The sequence below is a fragment of the Drosophila mauritiana genome, chromosome 3L, assembly GCF_004382145.1.
Source record: "Drosophila mauritiana strain mau12 chromosome 3L, ASM438214v1, whole genome shotgun sequence".
Lineage (NCBI taxonomy): Eukaryota > Metazoa > Arthropoda > Insecta > Diptera > Drosophilidae > Drosophila > Drosophila mauritiana.
This window is the reverse complement of record NC_046669.1, coordinates 17,248,048-17,265,186: the sequence shown is the minus strand read 5'-3', so window position 1 is coordinate 17,265,186 and position 17,139 is coordinate 17,248,048. Positions and strand designations below refer to the sequence as shown.

The 17,139-nt window shown below is 40.1% G+C and overlaps 1 protein-coding gene across 1 annotated transcript in view; it reads right to left on the bottom strand.

Moving 5' to 3' along the window:
* Positions 1–17,139, bottom strand: part of LOC117140272 (basic-leucine zipper transcription factor A) — a 51,082-nt gene extending 33,943 nt beyond the window's left edge. The window contains exon 1 of the mRNA XM_033303097.1: positions 16,664–17,139. The gene's annotated coding sequence lies outside the window, so the exon portion shown is untranslated. The remainder of the gene's footprint in view (positions 1–16,663) is intronic.

Sequence of the window (17,139 nt, the reverse complement as noted above, 5' to 3'; positions counted from 1 at the left end):
TTTTTTCTTCGCCGCTGAAAATTGGATTTGTTGTGACCGACTTTCAGACTTTCAACGCTTGTAACGAATGTTGAACAGCAGAAAAAGTTGTTTTTCTAATTGCAGTCGTCGCCTTTGGGGCTGGGGGAATATTTCGTGGTTGGGCAGTGGGTCGCTGCCGGGGGCAATAATTTGTTACAACTTTATCAGGTTATTTAATATTCATTTGCTGAAAATTTCGAGCTACCCAAAAGCCTGCCATTGTGCGTAGATATCAAAGAAATTAACAGGAAAACATACCGTCCGAACAATTCACACAATGAATCCACAACAATTGGAATTGTGTGACTTCAAATGGAATTCCCACTAATAGCCCAGATAAGCGGGATAAACTTTGGTAAAACGTCGAAACTTTTCGACATATATAAGCTGGGAATCGCAATATCATTTGGACACGTTTTAAACAGTAAGCCAATTCATATTTAGAGCATCTTAACAAATTAATTAAATCATTTAACTAAGTTGATCTTGTCCGTATTGGGTGGAAAAAATAATACTTTGAACTTTTGATTGGTATACTTTTGGTACATTTTTAATGAATTTCGAATCCAGTTCTCTGGAACACAAACCATTTCAGCATTTTCTTTCCCCTGAGGGCCCAAAATCAACCGAAATGATAAGAGCAACTTGTCTTGTCCTTAACCGCCCAACAAATCGCTCTCCAATTAAATCCTTTTCTGTTTTCTCCGTAAGCTAACTTTGCATTTGAAACTTTTTTTATTTCGCCCTGCAGGACAAACAGGCCCCCCCGCGGATGATATCTTCTCAAGTCCTTGACTATGAACCTTTAATAGGAGCCCCGAGTCCAAGCCATTTAATGTGCTTACATTCATTTCGTTTTAAATCTGTGATAAAGTGGAGGTCGCTTTAAGCCTGGTCCTTCGTCCTGAGTGCCATTCCCCCTCCACATCCTGCGGAGAAAAAGTTGTCGCCGTGTCGCGACAAACGCAATTCTTTACACGACGACGAGTTTTGTGCGCTTTTTGTTTCCTTTTTTCTTGCTCCGCTTTTAGGTTTCTGTTCGCATCCCCTTTTGGCCAGGATTTTTGCCGTGCTTCCCGCGCCTTTTGCGTGCTTCCGGTTGTGTACGCGCTTTCTAGATTACTTTTATAAGTGAATTTGTTGCGGTTTTCCGCAAAATTTACAAGTACGTGAGAAAATTAGAGCTTAGCCTCTTCGAGCCACAGCCGCTTGTTGCTCGCCCCCGTCCGTCCGTTGGCCCTTAGATTTCCAGCCTTATTATGCGGCCACTTGGGCAGCGCGTTCAAGAGGCTTTAACGCGCTTAAGATGTGCAACGCAGCGTATGCGCAACTTATGCCCGAACATCGCTCATACGCCGCGTTGCAGCGGGCGCCAAAGCAAACCGCGCTGCCACGCCAAATTAGCAAGTTCATTATTTGCTTAGCCATCGCCTTTTGCCAATTTAACGCCAATCCTAAATGCGACTAGCTTAAAGGGGAGTGGAATTGGCAGTGGGAGTAGAAGTGGCAGTGCTTTTCTGCTCTGACATGAAAATAAATTCGATGGCTGTAGCTCTCTGCCGCGCTAAAATAAAGTTTCATCTTGGCCCGCGAATGAGCAAGACAAACTTTTTCCCAAACCCCATGACCACCCTCCAAGTGGGCGTGTCTCCGCCCACAACCCCGCTTCTGTCTTGCTCGTTTGTGTGCGGGTGTGCGGTTTTGTCTGTATTTGCAGAATTGTTAGTTTCACGCTTTGTTTGTTGAGATTAGCTGGCAGCACCCACCCCAATCCCAATTCCAGGACCCACTTCCCCAGTCCCACCCCGCCCATCCAAAATCCCCTCCTGCTGACAGCTCCCCAACTGAGCTTTCCCACCGAACGAAATAAAATTGTGCAGCTTACTTTACTTTATTCGTGCCAACTTATGCCACGCCACAGCGCTACACTTGTTTTATGGATGCTCTGCAATTAAGTCTGTGGGGGAATGCCATAAGTTTGCCATTCAACGACAAAGAGCGTTCATTGGGGTTCATTTGGCATTCCCGATGTGGAACTTGTAGGATGCAAGCTATTCTAATTTTCACATATTAACAAAATTTACATATGAACTAAAGTAAGTAGTTCTTGCATCGCTTTTAAATGCGTTTAATTGAATGTGAATTCACTAAATATTTTATTTAATAAATATGTCTAGAAAATCTTGAAAGATTAATATTCAAAGCATCAACAACATCAACATTGCCAAAACGATTTAGTATTTCAATTTGCCCATTTACCATTTATACTTCTAATGAGTGCATTTGGGACTTGAAATGTGCCCCATAGGTACAAATGTGTTTCCGCCCAGGAAAGGGTATTCCAACTTCGTATAAATCAATACCCAAATACACATTTCACTTGGTTTATTTGCTTCGCTTGTTTGTTGCCTTTTGGAAGAGCAAAGTTTGCACGTGAAAATTGCGTTCACATGTCTTCCGCAATTGTGTCCGTGTGTGCGAGTATATAGTATTTATTTGCCGGTTTGGTGGCGAAAAATTCGCTGGCGTGTGGAAAATTGATGCTGTTGCTGAAGTTTTTGGCTTTTTGAACTGACAGCTGCGATTTTTATGCGTCTGAGCCGCCAATCTGGGCCAGTCGGTTCGGAAACTATGTACATAGCCAAAATAATTGTAATTGTGAATGGTGGTGGCACCCACGTCCTCGTTCATCCTTTATAAGCATAGTTATTTCGTTTTGGGCTTGTGGTGTGAAAAGTGTCGGATATTATTTTCGGTTTGCCGCCTTCGCCTGAGCGATGGCTTTCCATCGGCCCACTTCCATTTCCACCTCGCCAGGCCCCTTATTTATGAAAGTACTTTGGCTGTTGGCTAACGAGAATTTATGGCTAATTGATGCTGTTATGCGTTGCTATTCCGGCCCAAATGGAAAGCAAATGATGATGGCCGAACCAAATAAAGTTGCCCGGCGAATTAACTGCAATTCTGCGGCTCTGATTTCGAAGGGAATAGTGCACTAACATAAATTAAGCCCCGGCAATGCAGCAAAATATCTGCATTTTCATAGGCGAATGTGTGAATTTAATTAAGTTGAATTGCAATTTATAATTCATAACTTAGCAGCAGCTGACGCCACACAGCAGCAGCTTGGTAACAGCTGGCCCCCGGCTGCTGGTCATGGTTAATTCACTGGATAAGCTTTCTATAGTGCAACCCATTCATTTTGCGTCCATACACAGGAAATAAAATTGATAGCTTGCAACAAAAATGCTCAACTAGTTCATGACATGGAAATTGATATAACCCTATATATCTGGCAAGTTATTACTTATTACAAACGAAAAATTGTCTACTATTCTGAATTTTAGTATTGTAGTTAATAATATTATGAAGCTTAGTCTTAGAATAGATTTATTTTCCCGCGTGTATCGATTGCCATTTCAGTCGAATGGTCCTTGCAGCGGGGCACTGTTCTCACAGGACACGCCACACACACCCAAAATACACTCCAGGACACGTGTGCCATGTAAATTACAAAAGTATAATGCAAATGGTGTGCCCCATGGGTGGATGGGGGAGGGGCTGGTTGACTGAAGGGGCTGGCAGTCCCTCCTCACTTAATTAGCCAGCGGCCTTATTTATTATTCACTGGCAATGCCTGACTGCCGACCTGGCCTGCTCCGGCCTAATGAATCACAGTTTTTGTAGTGGAAATTTTAATTTTTCATTAGCATGCAAAGCAACAAAGCGACACGAAAATATATGACCTTGTGCGAGTAGTTTTTGTGACTGCGCCGTTGCCTTTGTTGCCATGGCCCAATACCATTTCCATTTGGCCCATCCACCTGCCCGGAACATTTGTCACACAGGTGCCGAGGACCTGACTGATGGAGCTCCAGCTTACGGCTCTCGAGCAACCGAAAAGAGCAGCAGGCAGGAAAGAAAAATGTGAAAAGCATGTTGAAAGGATTAATGCACACATCATTTAACCGGAGGCAAGAGCCCGGCAGATAGGTGAAGGTCCTTGCCGGCTTTCGCCCACTCCATCATCCCATTTCCCTGCACGGCCCATTGAGAACTCGAGTCCCGAAATGACAGTTTTCCCAGCCAGCTAGACAAGGTCCAACTCTGGTCTCCGGTCAGGGTTACGAAGTTGAGTGGTCCTTTATGGCGATTTGCGGCTGGCCAGGAACTTGTTTTTGCGGCTTTTCGCCCAGTGTAAACGGTTCGAGTCGATTGCGTTTAAATATTTTTATGCACGATTTAATTTTTGTTCAGTAATTTACATTTCTGTTAAGGTATTGCTGCCCTTAAATGTTTATGTTAACGAGTGTGGAAAATGGAAATCAAAAAAGGGAAAGCTGGAAAAAGTGGGCAAGCATTTTGGGAAGAAGACTATATTATCAGGAGAATGTTTGCGGATACCCAAACTCTTCTTTTTAAGTAAATAATAAAATGTATAAGCATTTAAAGACTCATTTCCAGGATGTGAAATTTTTAATAATTTAATTTGAAACGCATGCAACCTGATGTAACTGATTGCATCCTCAGTTTACCGCTGCCCCCCTCCGACTTTTCAATCCGGTCAATATGATTGCCGTTAAAGCTGAAACCAAAAGCAAACCGAATCCAATCCCAAAACCGCAGACATTTCATTGAGAGTCCGAATCACCGCCCACTGTTCACGTTTGCTCTTTCGAGTTGAGCGTTTCAGGATTCGCGGTCTGGGCGCCATTTGCGGATCATAATTCAGGACCCGGCTGGTTCGGCAAATTGCATTACCAAAATAATAAATCAATAACCATTTGATGGAGCTAAATGGGATTATTGACAGTCGGCGGCGAGGCCCCTGCCTGCGTCTTTCTGTCTGCGCGCATTTATGACATAATTCAATTCATTTCTTGAAATTCATTTTTCAACGAAACTCGGCAAATAAGCAGATAAATAAATAAACTTGTACTGTGCCCGTAATTGGTTTTTATGGCGCGCCGCCTGCATAAAAAATTCAACTGATTTTTATCTTCAATGCTAACAAAGGAAATGCGAGAATATTCCTGCCAGCCAGGATGCAGGTGCCAAAGAAAAATTAAAAGGGAAAATCGTGGCCAGGAAAATATGTGGCGGCACCATCGGAAAATATGCCAGCAATTGCCACTTCAAGCCAGCCACATATTGCAGCAATCGCCCACACCTGGCGAAATCCATTCCAAAGTTCCAAATCTTCTTATAATTCCACGAAAATATATTAATATTAAATATTATTAAATAAATAAATAAATATATTATAATATATATATAAATTATTATATTATATAATTAGACCGATATCTAAAACCAACATTTAAGCTTTGATCTTCAGTACGATTTTAGAACCCATTCCAATTTTTTAATTTAAATTTTTCCGAAATAAATTTGCACTTGTCCATAAAAGTCCTTTTAATAATTTCCTCTTAAGCTAATATATTCTCTTCAAGTTATTAGATCAAAACTTTTTATCACTTCACCTCAATACAAATACAATACAACACAATACAAAAATTCCGTTTCGTTTCGTTAACTTTTGCCCCACGAAATTTTCAGAACACCTTTGCCAAAGTTTGAACAACTTGTCGAACGTAAAAACGAGCGAAATGAAATAAAGGTAGCGAAAATATGGGGGACTGCAGGAAATGCTGCTCGTATTTCCTTTTTGTTAATTTTATTTGCATGCTTTTATGCCTTACTTTTATTCATTTCTTTAGATGTTCAAGTGCCCTGCTCGTTCCTCGTTCTGCGTTTTCCCCAACGAATTTTACTTTTTTATTTCGTTGGCGGATTGGTATAAATTTTTGACAACATTGAATGACGCCAGTGGCATGCAGCACGTGACACAAATGATAACACTCTAAAGAAGATTTTGTATCCTTCCTATTTCTAAATATAATTATATGATTAATATTTATAAATAATTGACGGAGCAGTTCCAATTATTACATATTATTTTCAATAAATTTATATATAAATACCTTAGAAAATGTCTTAAATTAAAGTGAATTTATTATATCTTCATCACAAGCTTTCCGTGTAAAATCGACACACATGCAGATACAAATATTTTGGCGAGCATGTGATATTTGCAGGCTATTTGGGCTACAGAAGGAGGAATGATTTGGCCCAGAAACAGACAGGGCCCATACGTGTGCAAAACTCCAAATAAATTCGCCCCCCAGACACACACTCACTCACCCGCACACACACAGACGCATCCTGGTGCCGTCTGAGTGTTGCTTTGAAAAATAGGCAATGTGCGGAAATTTTGATTTTTCGCCCGACTTGGCAAAGGCGTCGAGGGTCCCAGTGAATTTAGTTTTGTGTGTCTGACTTACAGCGAAATCAAATTAAACTTGTGCACACTTTTAGGCGCGCAAAGGAAAAGCGAGCAGAAAGACCGGGCCAAAATGCTGCGACGTGACTTTCCATCCACCAATGCAAATGGCAACCGGAAGTCCTGTGTCTGTCTGTCTGTCCCTGTGTGTGTGTTTCTATATATGTGCATGTGTAAATTTATTCACTGATGTCTTTTATAAGGGGCCATTTCCAACATTTTGTCATTAAGTCAACAAATTTTTAGAACGGTGCCGCATTTTGGGCCGAGGTAATTACAAAATGAAGTGCACGTGAGAGGCGGCAAGAAGCCAAATAAAAAGACAGTCATAAAATGAGAATGAAAGGGATTGGAAGGCGGCAGGCGGAATGGCTCATATAAAAGACGTCAAATTAATTTGTCTTTTACCGTTGTCGCATTTCCGCGCCGCAAGCGGTTCTCAAATATGGTTTGCATTGCTTAAAATCTTATTACGACCTGCAATGGAACATATCGTGCCTAATGAGCCGTGATTTCTTAAAGTGGAAAGGAATATACTTTAATGCTGAAACAAGTTTCTTAGAAAACTTTAAGTACACCCGTTACTCGTAGAGTAAAAGGGTATTCTAGATTCGTTAAAAAGTATGTTACAGGCAGAAGGGAGTGTTTCCGACTATATAAAGTATATATATCAGGATCAACAGACGAGTCGATCTGGTAATGTCCGTATGAACGTCGAGATTTCACGAACTATAAATGATAGAGGGTTGAGATTCAGCATACAGATTCTGGAGACATAGACGCAGTGCAAGCTTGTTGACCCATGTTGCCGACTCTAACGCCCACTTTTGAACAATTTTAAAATTTTTTCTCATTTTATTCCCCAATATCTATCGATATCCCAGAAAAATTATGAAATTTCGCGTTTGCATTCACACTAGCTGAGTAACGAGTATCTGATAGTCGGGGAACTCGAGTATAGCAGTCTCTTTTGTTTTTGAACTAAAATCTTTCCGCTGCTTTGTTTAATTTTACAAAAATAACATGACTTAACATCACTTAAACAAAACTACAAAAATAGAGTATTAATAGGAAAAGTGTAATATTTGATTATTTAGATAAGTCAAAATGTTTTAGTTCCCTTTTTTCAGCAAGCCAATTAAAATCCAGTCTGTGTTGGTTCTCCCTAACTATTATGTTTATCTATTTTTAATTACAGACCGCAGCCAGCAAAGTTATTTACATACATTCGCAATGGGCGAGAAGGACGAAACATTACCCAAATAACACGCAACTATTAGCACCTAAACGCCCGCCACATACAGCCATAAATCAAAACTTGCTTCATAAAATATTTAAGCCCGCCCTCTCATTCGGCGAAACTCACAACAAAACGATGGGACTCACATTCCAAAGTGTTAAATAAAAATGAGGGACCATTTGTACGGAAAGGGAAAGCAATCTAAATCCGGAGTGGAGAAGAAACTACGCAACTGGTTGTCAATTTAAAAGGGAAAAAACAACTTTGAAAAAGGTTTAATGAATGCGAGCACTGACAAACGACGATAAAGAAAAGCGGCTGAGCTTCTGGCCCCGAAATGTGTGTAAACAAATTAAAAATTGGCCATAAAAAAATAATCATATTGCGGCCTGGGCCAAAACAAACAAGCGACATTAAATTGATAAAGGCAATGGGCAAAAGGGGCAAGGTCGCCAATAAAGAACGCAGCATGTGAGGACCGGATCAGCAATAAAGACGCTTCCTCAGGCTCAAGGAGCGGGCAAGAAGAAACACTTGAGTGGTTGGAACTACACTGGTGAACATTTTTTGTTCGTATTTAAGGCAACTTCCAAGTCATTAACCCGTTTATGACGCTTAAGTTGGCCGAACCCGCCGCCGCACAATAAAGCAGCAATAAAACGGCTAGCACACACACTCGCTGATGTGTGTGTGTGTGTGTTTGTGGGCCGGGCCAACTTAAAGCGTTTAACGGCTCATTTATTGCGGAACATAGCCTCCGTTTCGAGCTTCAGCTCGACATAAAATGTTATTAAAAACGCGTCCATAGAAACGCCCGGGCACGCGCCCATTATGTGTTTAATCTTTGACCGACCAGGCCCGAATGGCATGCTCCCGCACATGGTATCCTGGCCACAACATCGCCGAATTCCACAATAACATTGATAGGGGATGGAGGAAATGGGGGCCAGCGTAATGGAACAAATGGCCACCGGAAAACGGATGCAGCAAACTCGTTTCGCCATTTTGCGTTACGTCGGTGGGCAAAAAAGGACTCGAAATGCATGTGTCCACATATGAATCGGCGGAAGACAAGATGTCCTCAAGTTAACGCATTAATGACACAAAAAATGTCTATGAGAGCTCTTGACTCAGCATAATGGAGAAAATATGGCGAAGGATCCAAAGAATTAATCATCAGGAAGCGCATATCTTAATAGTAGAATACGCATATACCCCTAAAAAAGATAACAGGAGGAAGGAGAAATTTAATTCATTTTGTGTTTAGTGTCATTTAGTGTTTTTAGCTATTTTTGATATTTAAATTAAGTTAATTGTAATTAATTACTTAAAATATAAATATACACCTTTATGAACCCCAAAAATAACTATATTACTATTACAGATTTAATTAACATCCAGTAGAGTAATGGAAACCTTAGCCCACTTCAGCAATTAGTCATATAGGCTCTGCGGCAAAGGGTATACAAAGGAATTTACGGTTGATGTGGCTTGTCTGTTTATGGCAACAGCGGCACAGTTTGCAGGACCAAAGCGGTTTTGGGTTTGTTATCCACCGTACACACACCCACAAACGCACACACACAGCAGCACACGCACAACGAGTGAAAGAGGATCATGCAAAGCTTACGCACATTATGCTAATATTACCCCCACTGGTGATAGTGGGTTAAGGACATTTTTATGTATGTGCGCCCACACACACACACACATCGGCCATCGGCGGCGTGTGTGATGGCCATCTGCGTTTGACTGTGTTCGTGCATGTTCAATGAGCGTAATGCAACTATTATTGGACACATTACAAACAAAATGAAAGTGGTTCCGCACACACAGAAAGCATTGTTTGGCCTTAAAGTTCTTGGCCAAAGAGATTACGGCATATTGCAGTTGGCGCATTAAACTTGCATCGGCCTGCAGTTCCCCACTCTCGCAATAATTGAGCAAATCGATTTTAGCCGCTCAGCAAGCGGCGGCAAAACAGGTGTCCTTATGCTGCCGCCATTGGTGGCCAGTTTCCGATTCCATTATGTCAGCATAGTTGGTCAATAAGAGGCTGCAACCCCTGCTGTTCATAACCTAAGGTAAACAAATTGATTGACCCAAAAAGGGGTCATACTCTCCTTTTTTATCTATACACGAAAGATTAAAAATGTATGTTGTTACATGTTGTTTAAAGGTTGTATTAGTCATATTCTTCATTTAAGTTTTAATTACATTTGTTTATACAACTAATGCTAAAAAATAAAAGTAGTCTATAGTTTATTATTCTTTAGTGCATATGATATATTAATATAATTTATGCAATCTTCTTCCATAAGTAAACACTCTTAACTGCGACATCGTTACCTGTGCGCTGTATTCGTGCTCCTCAAACGTCGATCTTTATCATATGCACAAGTAATGTCAACGCTTCTTGGGAAGCACACTCGGCAAGGCCAAATCCATTGACATCCCCTTAACATCTTAGCAATCAACATCATCATATCGACATTTGGCTGTGACAAAAAGTTACAACTTTCACCCATAGAAAATGGTTTTAGTACGGGAATAGTTATCCCAAAAAAAACATTGAGTGCTTCGGCGTGCAATAAAATTGAATTCACGTATATGTGAGCTTGAGGTGTATTATCGATTTGCAGTGTTCGAACCTTTTCGCTTGACAGGAAAGGAGAATCGATGTGCTCCGAGGGACAGGAAACACCTCTGGTTCCACTTTGCGTCACATTATGGGGATATCAAGCACACAAACGGGACTCGTATATATATAGAGAAATAGCATCGGCGATTAAATGGTAAAATACTGCCTTGGGGGCCACGGCAAGGCACGAATTTTCGACTTAAATCCAAAATTCAGTATCAGTAACTACAGGAAAACGAGGCAGAGACGGCGAAAGAGAAAGAAAATTATAACGTAAGAATAAATCATAATTTTGAGGCAGAAATCTCTAGAGATGAGCTTTCAGCGTCGACTTGGTCGAGGAATGTGGGATGTGGTCTTTCTCCAGTATTCCGGCAGGTATAATCCCTCAAAGCAGAAGCACAACTCAAGCATTTTGGACGCCTGCTTCAAACTTCTTGAGCCCTATATGTATGACCGCTGGTGTACGCCTGTGTGTGTGTGTGCCAACAACTTATGCGCTTCGTCGCTTTTCGTCTACTCCAAATGATTTGCCTTTGCCCAAGTCCCGACCCGAATCCCTCAAACCATCCAACCACCTCGCCCCAAGTTCAATTTATTTTGCGCATAAAAAATATCTAAGCATTTTTGCCAGGCTGTCTAGATGCAAATGTATTGGTGCCCTGACAGCCAAGTGTAAGTCTTCTGTGTGTGTAGTCACAGTCTGCAGAGGTCTAGAAATTTGCCCATTCAACCAAAGCCATCGGTAGAGATGGGAAATCCGAGTTGGCTTTAACAAATCTAAAGTTTATCTTAACTTAAAAAATAGACGTTGACCACTTTTAAACGTGTATGCTTAATACTTCATTTTTTTTAAGATTTAATATTTTTTAATAAAAAGAACACAGCTCTTTATTAAGCTTCTTTTTAGATGTGAATAATTTGAATGTGTCTCGCTCATTTTGAATTTGTTTGCTAAAAATGGATTATGGCTTATTCTTTTAAGCTAAATCTTAAGTCCACCACTGATTGCTGCCGAAAACTGCTTGCAGCACACACAATTTCATGCAACATGAGTAAGTGCTTATAAATCATAAGAAAGTCCGCCCTCCTTCTGTTGCCTCAACACTCATACGCAATGCATGTATTTTGATTTACCGCTTCGGTTTTTGCCTTCGAAATCTACATATTATACACAAGGCACCAAAATAAACACATAAATATTACTATGTACGCCCATACTTGCAGCTCCAAGAATGGCTTATTAAATAAAATGCTACCTGCTGCGATGGGAAAAACAGGAAAAGCAGCACGAAAACTATTCGCTCATATTCGAAATTTGTCAACGCGTCATCAACATCAATTGACATGCAAGTAATTTGCTGCTAAGCAACCCACCGAAATACAAAAGGCAAAAAACTCCCACGACCTTCAACCAGCAAACCATCCAACGACATACCCACCCACTTACCCACTCACTGAGTCGGGATTTTCACAGGGTTCGCAGAGCCAGAAAAGCGCTTGGGGCTATTTTGCACTATTTTTAGCCATTCAATGGGTAAGAGAAATCATAGTTTGAAGTATTTCACTTTTCCTTTTTCCTCAACAAATTACTTGAAATAGCCATTAATATCCAAACAAAATATTATTGTAATAAAGTATACAAAAATATAAAGAATTTGATGTTAATTAGAGTCTCATTAATTTTTAAAATTCAATCTTGTTATATGACAAAAATGTGAGGCTATTCAACTTGCATCTTCTTTTTTATCGTATTAATATCAAACATAAGTAATGATATATATAACTTATGAAGTTATTTGCATATAACCAAAAGTTTTCATGTTTGCAAAGTGGCAAGTGTTGAAAAACTATCAATTCCCTTGAATTGCACTATTTTTGGTCAAACTAAGCTGCTCCATAATCTGCAAGAGTATTTGGAGTTTCAGTTTACCTTTCGCTCCTTGATTTTTTTATAAGCTTCAGCTTTTTTCGGTGAACACATGTCAAGGCATTTAAGATTTATATTTTTTCTCGATTTTTTTGCGGGACCTTGTCCGCAGGCGAAATTGTTGAGCTGCTCCTGCTCCATTCTGCCTGCTGTGCGGTGTTTTACATGCATATTTGATGGGGCCATGGGGTTTTGGGGGGCTACAAAACGGCCATGTGCATGCAATGCTTTTTTAACGCGCTTTCATGGTTAGCTGCATTCAAGTGGGGTTCTCTCACTAACCACTCTTATTTCCCATTTTTCGGGGCGTTTTAATTGTCAGGCGGCACACGGGTATTCGTTGGCAATTGAAAAGGATTTGGGCTTTGTTCAAAAAGAGGATTAAAGAATTTTTTAGCAAGATAAGTTGACCTACCAAAGAGAGCTCTTGCATTTAAATAATTCATTGAAAAATCATCAAGAAGATGATTTATTTTCAAATTCAACTTTAATTGCAACCAGAAACAAATAATAGCCTCAACTATTTGCCACACACCTCCGGCAGTAGCCCACTCCATCAAGTTGAAATGATTTATAGTCATATCAAAACTTTGTGCAAACCAAAAATTGACACATTTCTATAAATCCCACACCAATCCCAGAAGCTAAGCAACCGTTCCGAAAAAAAGAGAGAGTTTAAAAGCAAACAATGACTAAACTGAAAATGGAAACCAAAAGCTAACAAAATGGCAGACAAACTCTGGCAACGTCGACACTGCGACCTTTCCATTGTTACCTTGGCCGCCTGGCACGGAATATCTGCCCACAAGAAGCGTGCAACGCTGCGTATGAGTGATGCATGCATTTTTAAATTATGCACGTGTTTTTTCTGCCCCACACACCGTCTCCTGTGAGCAAGCGAATTTTCCACACAATGAAATTGCTCACACTTTTTATGCACAAAGGGGCGACAGGTGAAAATGTGTAAGGGTAGTCCGTTTGTCCATACAAAATGTATTAGAATGCATGAAAAGTGAAAATTCATGCCTTTAATTAGGGCTAGCCTGCAGCCAATTGCCTTGATGCATTATGAAAACGCAGCTAACGAAGCATGTGAAGCCTTGACATTTTCCGATGGCCAAAACCAACATTCTCTACGGTCGATGTCTGTCCGTGGCACTTTGATAAGCAAAATATGCCAGCACACATCATCAACGGCGACGACACAAGGAAACGCCCTACAATGCATATTGAAAATAAATGCAGATGAGCTTAATACGGACAGTGGTGTAAGCTGAACCAATTTTACACAAATTAAATGAATTTAATCCTTAAAACACAGTGGAAAACAAACTTGGCAGCTACAATTAGTCTGCATAATTGTTGGCTATAAACTGTTGATTTAAAGCTATAGCAATAAGCCGATAATAGCCTCTACAGATCTTATAGACTTTTAATATTGTAAATTAAATTTTTTTAATAGTTTTAAACCATATAAATAAGCTAAAGCTCTGTAAATCCTTTCAAAAAAATCATGAAATACACCACTGTATAATTTACTCTATTCAGATGTAAATTGCCCCAGAGACAAAGGGGTAAGGTCAAAGTTAGCCTTAACTTAAAAATACAGGCTTTAACTCTGATTATATGCACATTAAAGCTTTCATTCGTTCTGCCCTTTCGAATTGGCAACAAAGATGGCGCATTGTATGCAACGATAAATGACAAAGCTAATGCGCTTTCATCGCTCCGGCAAACGCACCACGGAAATGCCATGGAAATGCCATCGCAATGCCACTCAAGGATGGCAAGGCATTTGCCTGCTGCCGGCGGCATCTGGTGCCATAAATGTCTGCACATTGTTGCAGGTGCAGGTGCAAACGCAGGTGCAAGTGCCTGCTTCTGCTGCAGGTGTTGGTGTTGGTACTGGGAAAATCTGCGGGAAATGCGGAAGAGGGCCCGAAACGAGACGTGAGACAAGCTGAAAGCCGCCTGCAGCTTGAGCTTGACATTTGCCTGACAATCGGCGGACACATTTTGCCACACCGTTCGCCCCTGGGCGATGCGGATTTTTCCGCTGCTTTGATTTTGAATAGCTCACTTACTTAATATAAGCGCGAGCTACGCCCATCCCACCCAGTCTTTGTTTTCTAGATGCTCTGTGCTAATGCTGTGCAAATTCAAGTTCGTATTCTTGAGGATTCCGCTTTACGACCCTCGACACTCAGATCAGATCATAATACTTGGCTTGGTGTAATTCACCGCTTAAAGTGGCTCATGAAAAATAAGCGAAAAGTCGGGCATTTAAATTGGCAGTTCGTGTAAAATACTCTACTACTTGGTTTATTGATATAGCATATTACTTAAGTTTCCATTTCAACAACATCTTATTAGGAGTTCTATGAACAAGAATTGTCTCCTGCTATTCTCGTTCTTCTTGTTAAATTCCTGAAATTTATTTCGCGTGCCCCAGTAAAGCACACTTAACTTTGTGCCCCCGTCCCCTCGATCAAGTGTTGTTTATTACGGCTACAGTATTTTTCAGATCCTTCGACGGGGAGAGCCTGCCAACGCAAATCTACCTTGAGATAGCAACAATCAGTCCCCCAAGGCCGCAACAACAAGGCAAAAAGTTGGCAAGTAAATTTATTTATTGAGTCACTTACTTGGCAAGAAATCTCCTCGCCTAACCAACATGAAATGCGTGTGTGTGTTTGGCTTGAATTTATGTGTGTTTTGGCTGCCGACTTTCAGTTGGCTTTCCACACATTCGCCTGGTAATTGTATTAAATTTCAATTAATATAATATGTGCCTTGGGTGTGGCGGAGTGCATTTGAAAAGTATTTGGTTTATGATGCTTATCATTTTCATAACTTCTCGAGTTCCATTTGCGGAATGGCTTTATATACATTTTATGATATGCTATCAAACATTCTGTTTTCAAATTAAAAGCATAATAAATCATTTAACCATAACATTAAAAACTAATCATGAAACCTATAAGGTTTCTGTTTCTATATTTTCAGTATTAAGTTGTTTATTTAATTGAGTATTTCAATGTGATTTTACTTGATTCAAATTCTGAATGGTTATTTTTCATCGAAACGCTTCGTAAAGGTTTCTTATTTTTTACGGCCATCGAAGCGAACTTTGTCTTGACTTTATTGTTGCTGCTGTTGTTTTGGGGAACATTCCAATTTTGTTGGTCATAAATTTTAGCGAGACTGGCAAATGAAAAGCACAGCGTAAAAGAAAATATTTAAATTTCCTCGGTTTCCCAATTTTTTTTACATTTTTGGCAGCCCTTTTTTCCAGTTCGGTTGAAGGGAGCGGGAGTTCTGTGAGAAAAAATCTGCTTAAATGTACTTCCGTCATAAAATAACGGTAATGCACAGCAATGTGCGTCTGTGGGTGTGGGCATGTTTGTTGTGTGTGTGTGTTGTTGTGTTTGTGTGTGCATGGCTCACGTAGCAGGACGAGCAAGAGAAACCTTTTTATAAATGTTGGTTCGCAGCTTCCGCAAAATAATAAAACAAAAAGGCAGCTGCCAGGACACCGTCCGTCCAAAGGCAACTGGCAAGAATGCTTTTAAATTTGACACACACCCTACACACACCGCACACGCACACACACACACAGGCACGCACTTGTCGAACAAAAAAATTAATAAATTTTGTGCAACAAAGTTGCCTCTAAGGCACCGATTCGCAACCGACCATGAACCCACTTCCCCGCGTTGCTCACTTCGGTTTAAATTTTTTCTGTTTTTATCCTTTTTCTGTGTTTTGTGTTTGTTTTGATGGCCCAAAACTCGGTGCGGCAACATTTGTTTGAAGTTTATTTTGCATATGTTTATTTTTGTTTACGCAATGTTATTCCCCTTTGTATTATGTCCTTTTTTTCTGTTTGCTGCAGTGTCAACTGTCGCACTGGCATGCGAAACTTTTTTTCGATGGGTAATTTGAAAAAATATACCGCATTTTTATTTTTATCAAAAGAAATACATAAATTACCGCATTATAATAACAAAAGAAACTATTTATCTCATATAGTTGAGAACTCATACCACCACAAGCTTGGTTAAAAAAGTAAAATACATCACAATAATATAAATATTTAACACTAGATCCCATTAACATTTAATTGGAAGCTTATCGCTTTATTATGGTAGCTTTTTAAACAATAAAACAATGACGTTCGTTTAAAATTACTTCCACACTTGTGCTTCATATTTGTTTAGGGTTATATATTACCTTTTAATCGATGCTTGCTCAGTGCACAAACTAATTAAAATTGGCCAACGTGGAAACAAATAATCAGCACAAAATTCAAAAACAATAGATATTTGCTAGTGCATTGAACCTCTGCTATTGCCACATTATGTAGATTTATTTTAAGCCAATGGCACAAACGTCAAATTAAACGCATTAACACTGCGGTCAGTGTTGATTAAACTTGTATTTTTAGCATTATTATATTTTGACATAATAAAATATTCAACGACATACCTTAAATTAGCCGCACTTTCTGCCCACACTTTTGATTTATCGAGGGGGTTCCTAGGCCCCTGGCAGTGGCAATTGACCACTTCACTGGCTGCTCGTGTATTTGTTTTTCTACTCGTAGGTACGATTTTTTTTTATTATTTTCCTTGTAGATACGCCCACAACACACGTCAATTAACCTACTTTCGTGCTGGCAGGAGGGCTGGGCAAAAAACCCCAAACATAATATAACCACTAGAACAATGCTCGCAATACAACGAATGGGCCAAGTTAATTTGCTTAGACTTTTGTTTTGGTTTCTATCTTTTTTTCGCCTTTTGTCGTTCCGATTGCTCAAAGTATTTCCGGCAACACACGCACACACACCCACGAGGGAAACTTTAGCCGGCTTTTTTGCCTTCTTGCGCCAAAATCCAATAAAACAGTCTTAGAAGACCAGGTGATATCGCTCATACGACGCGTGGGCCGTGCAGCACGAA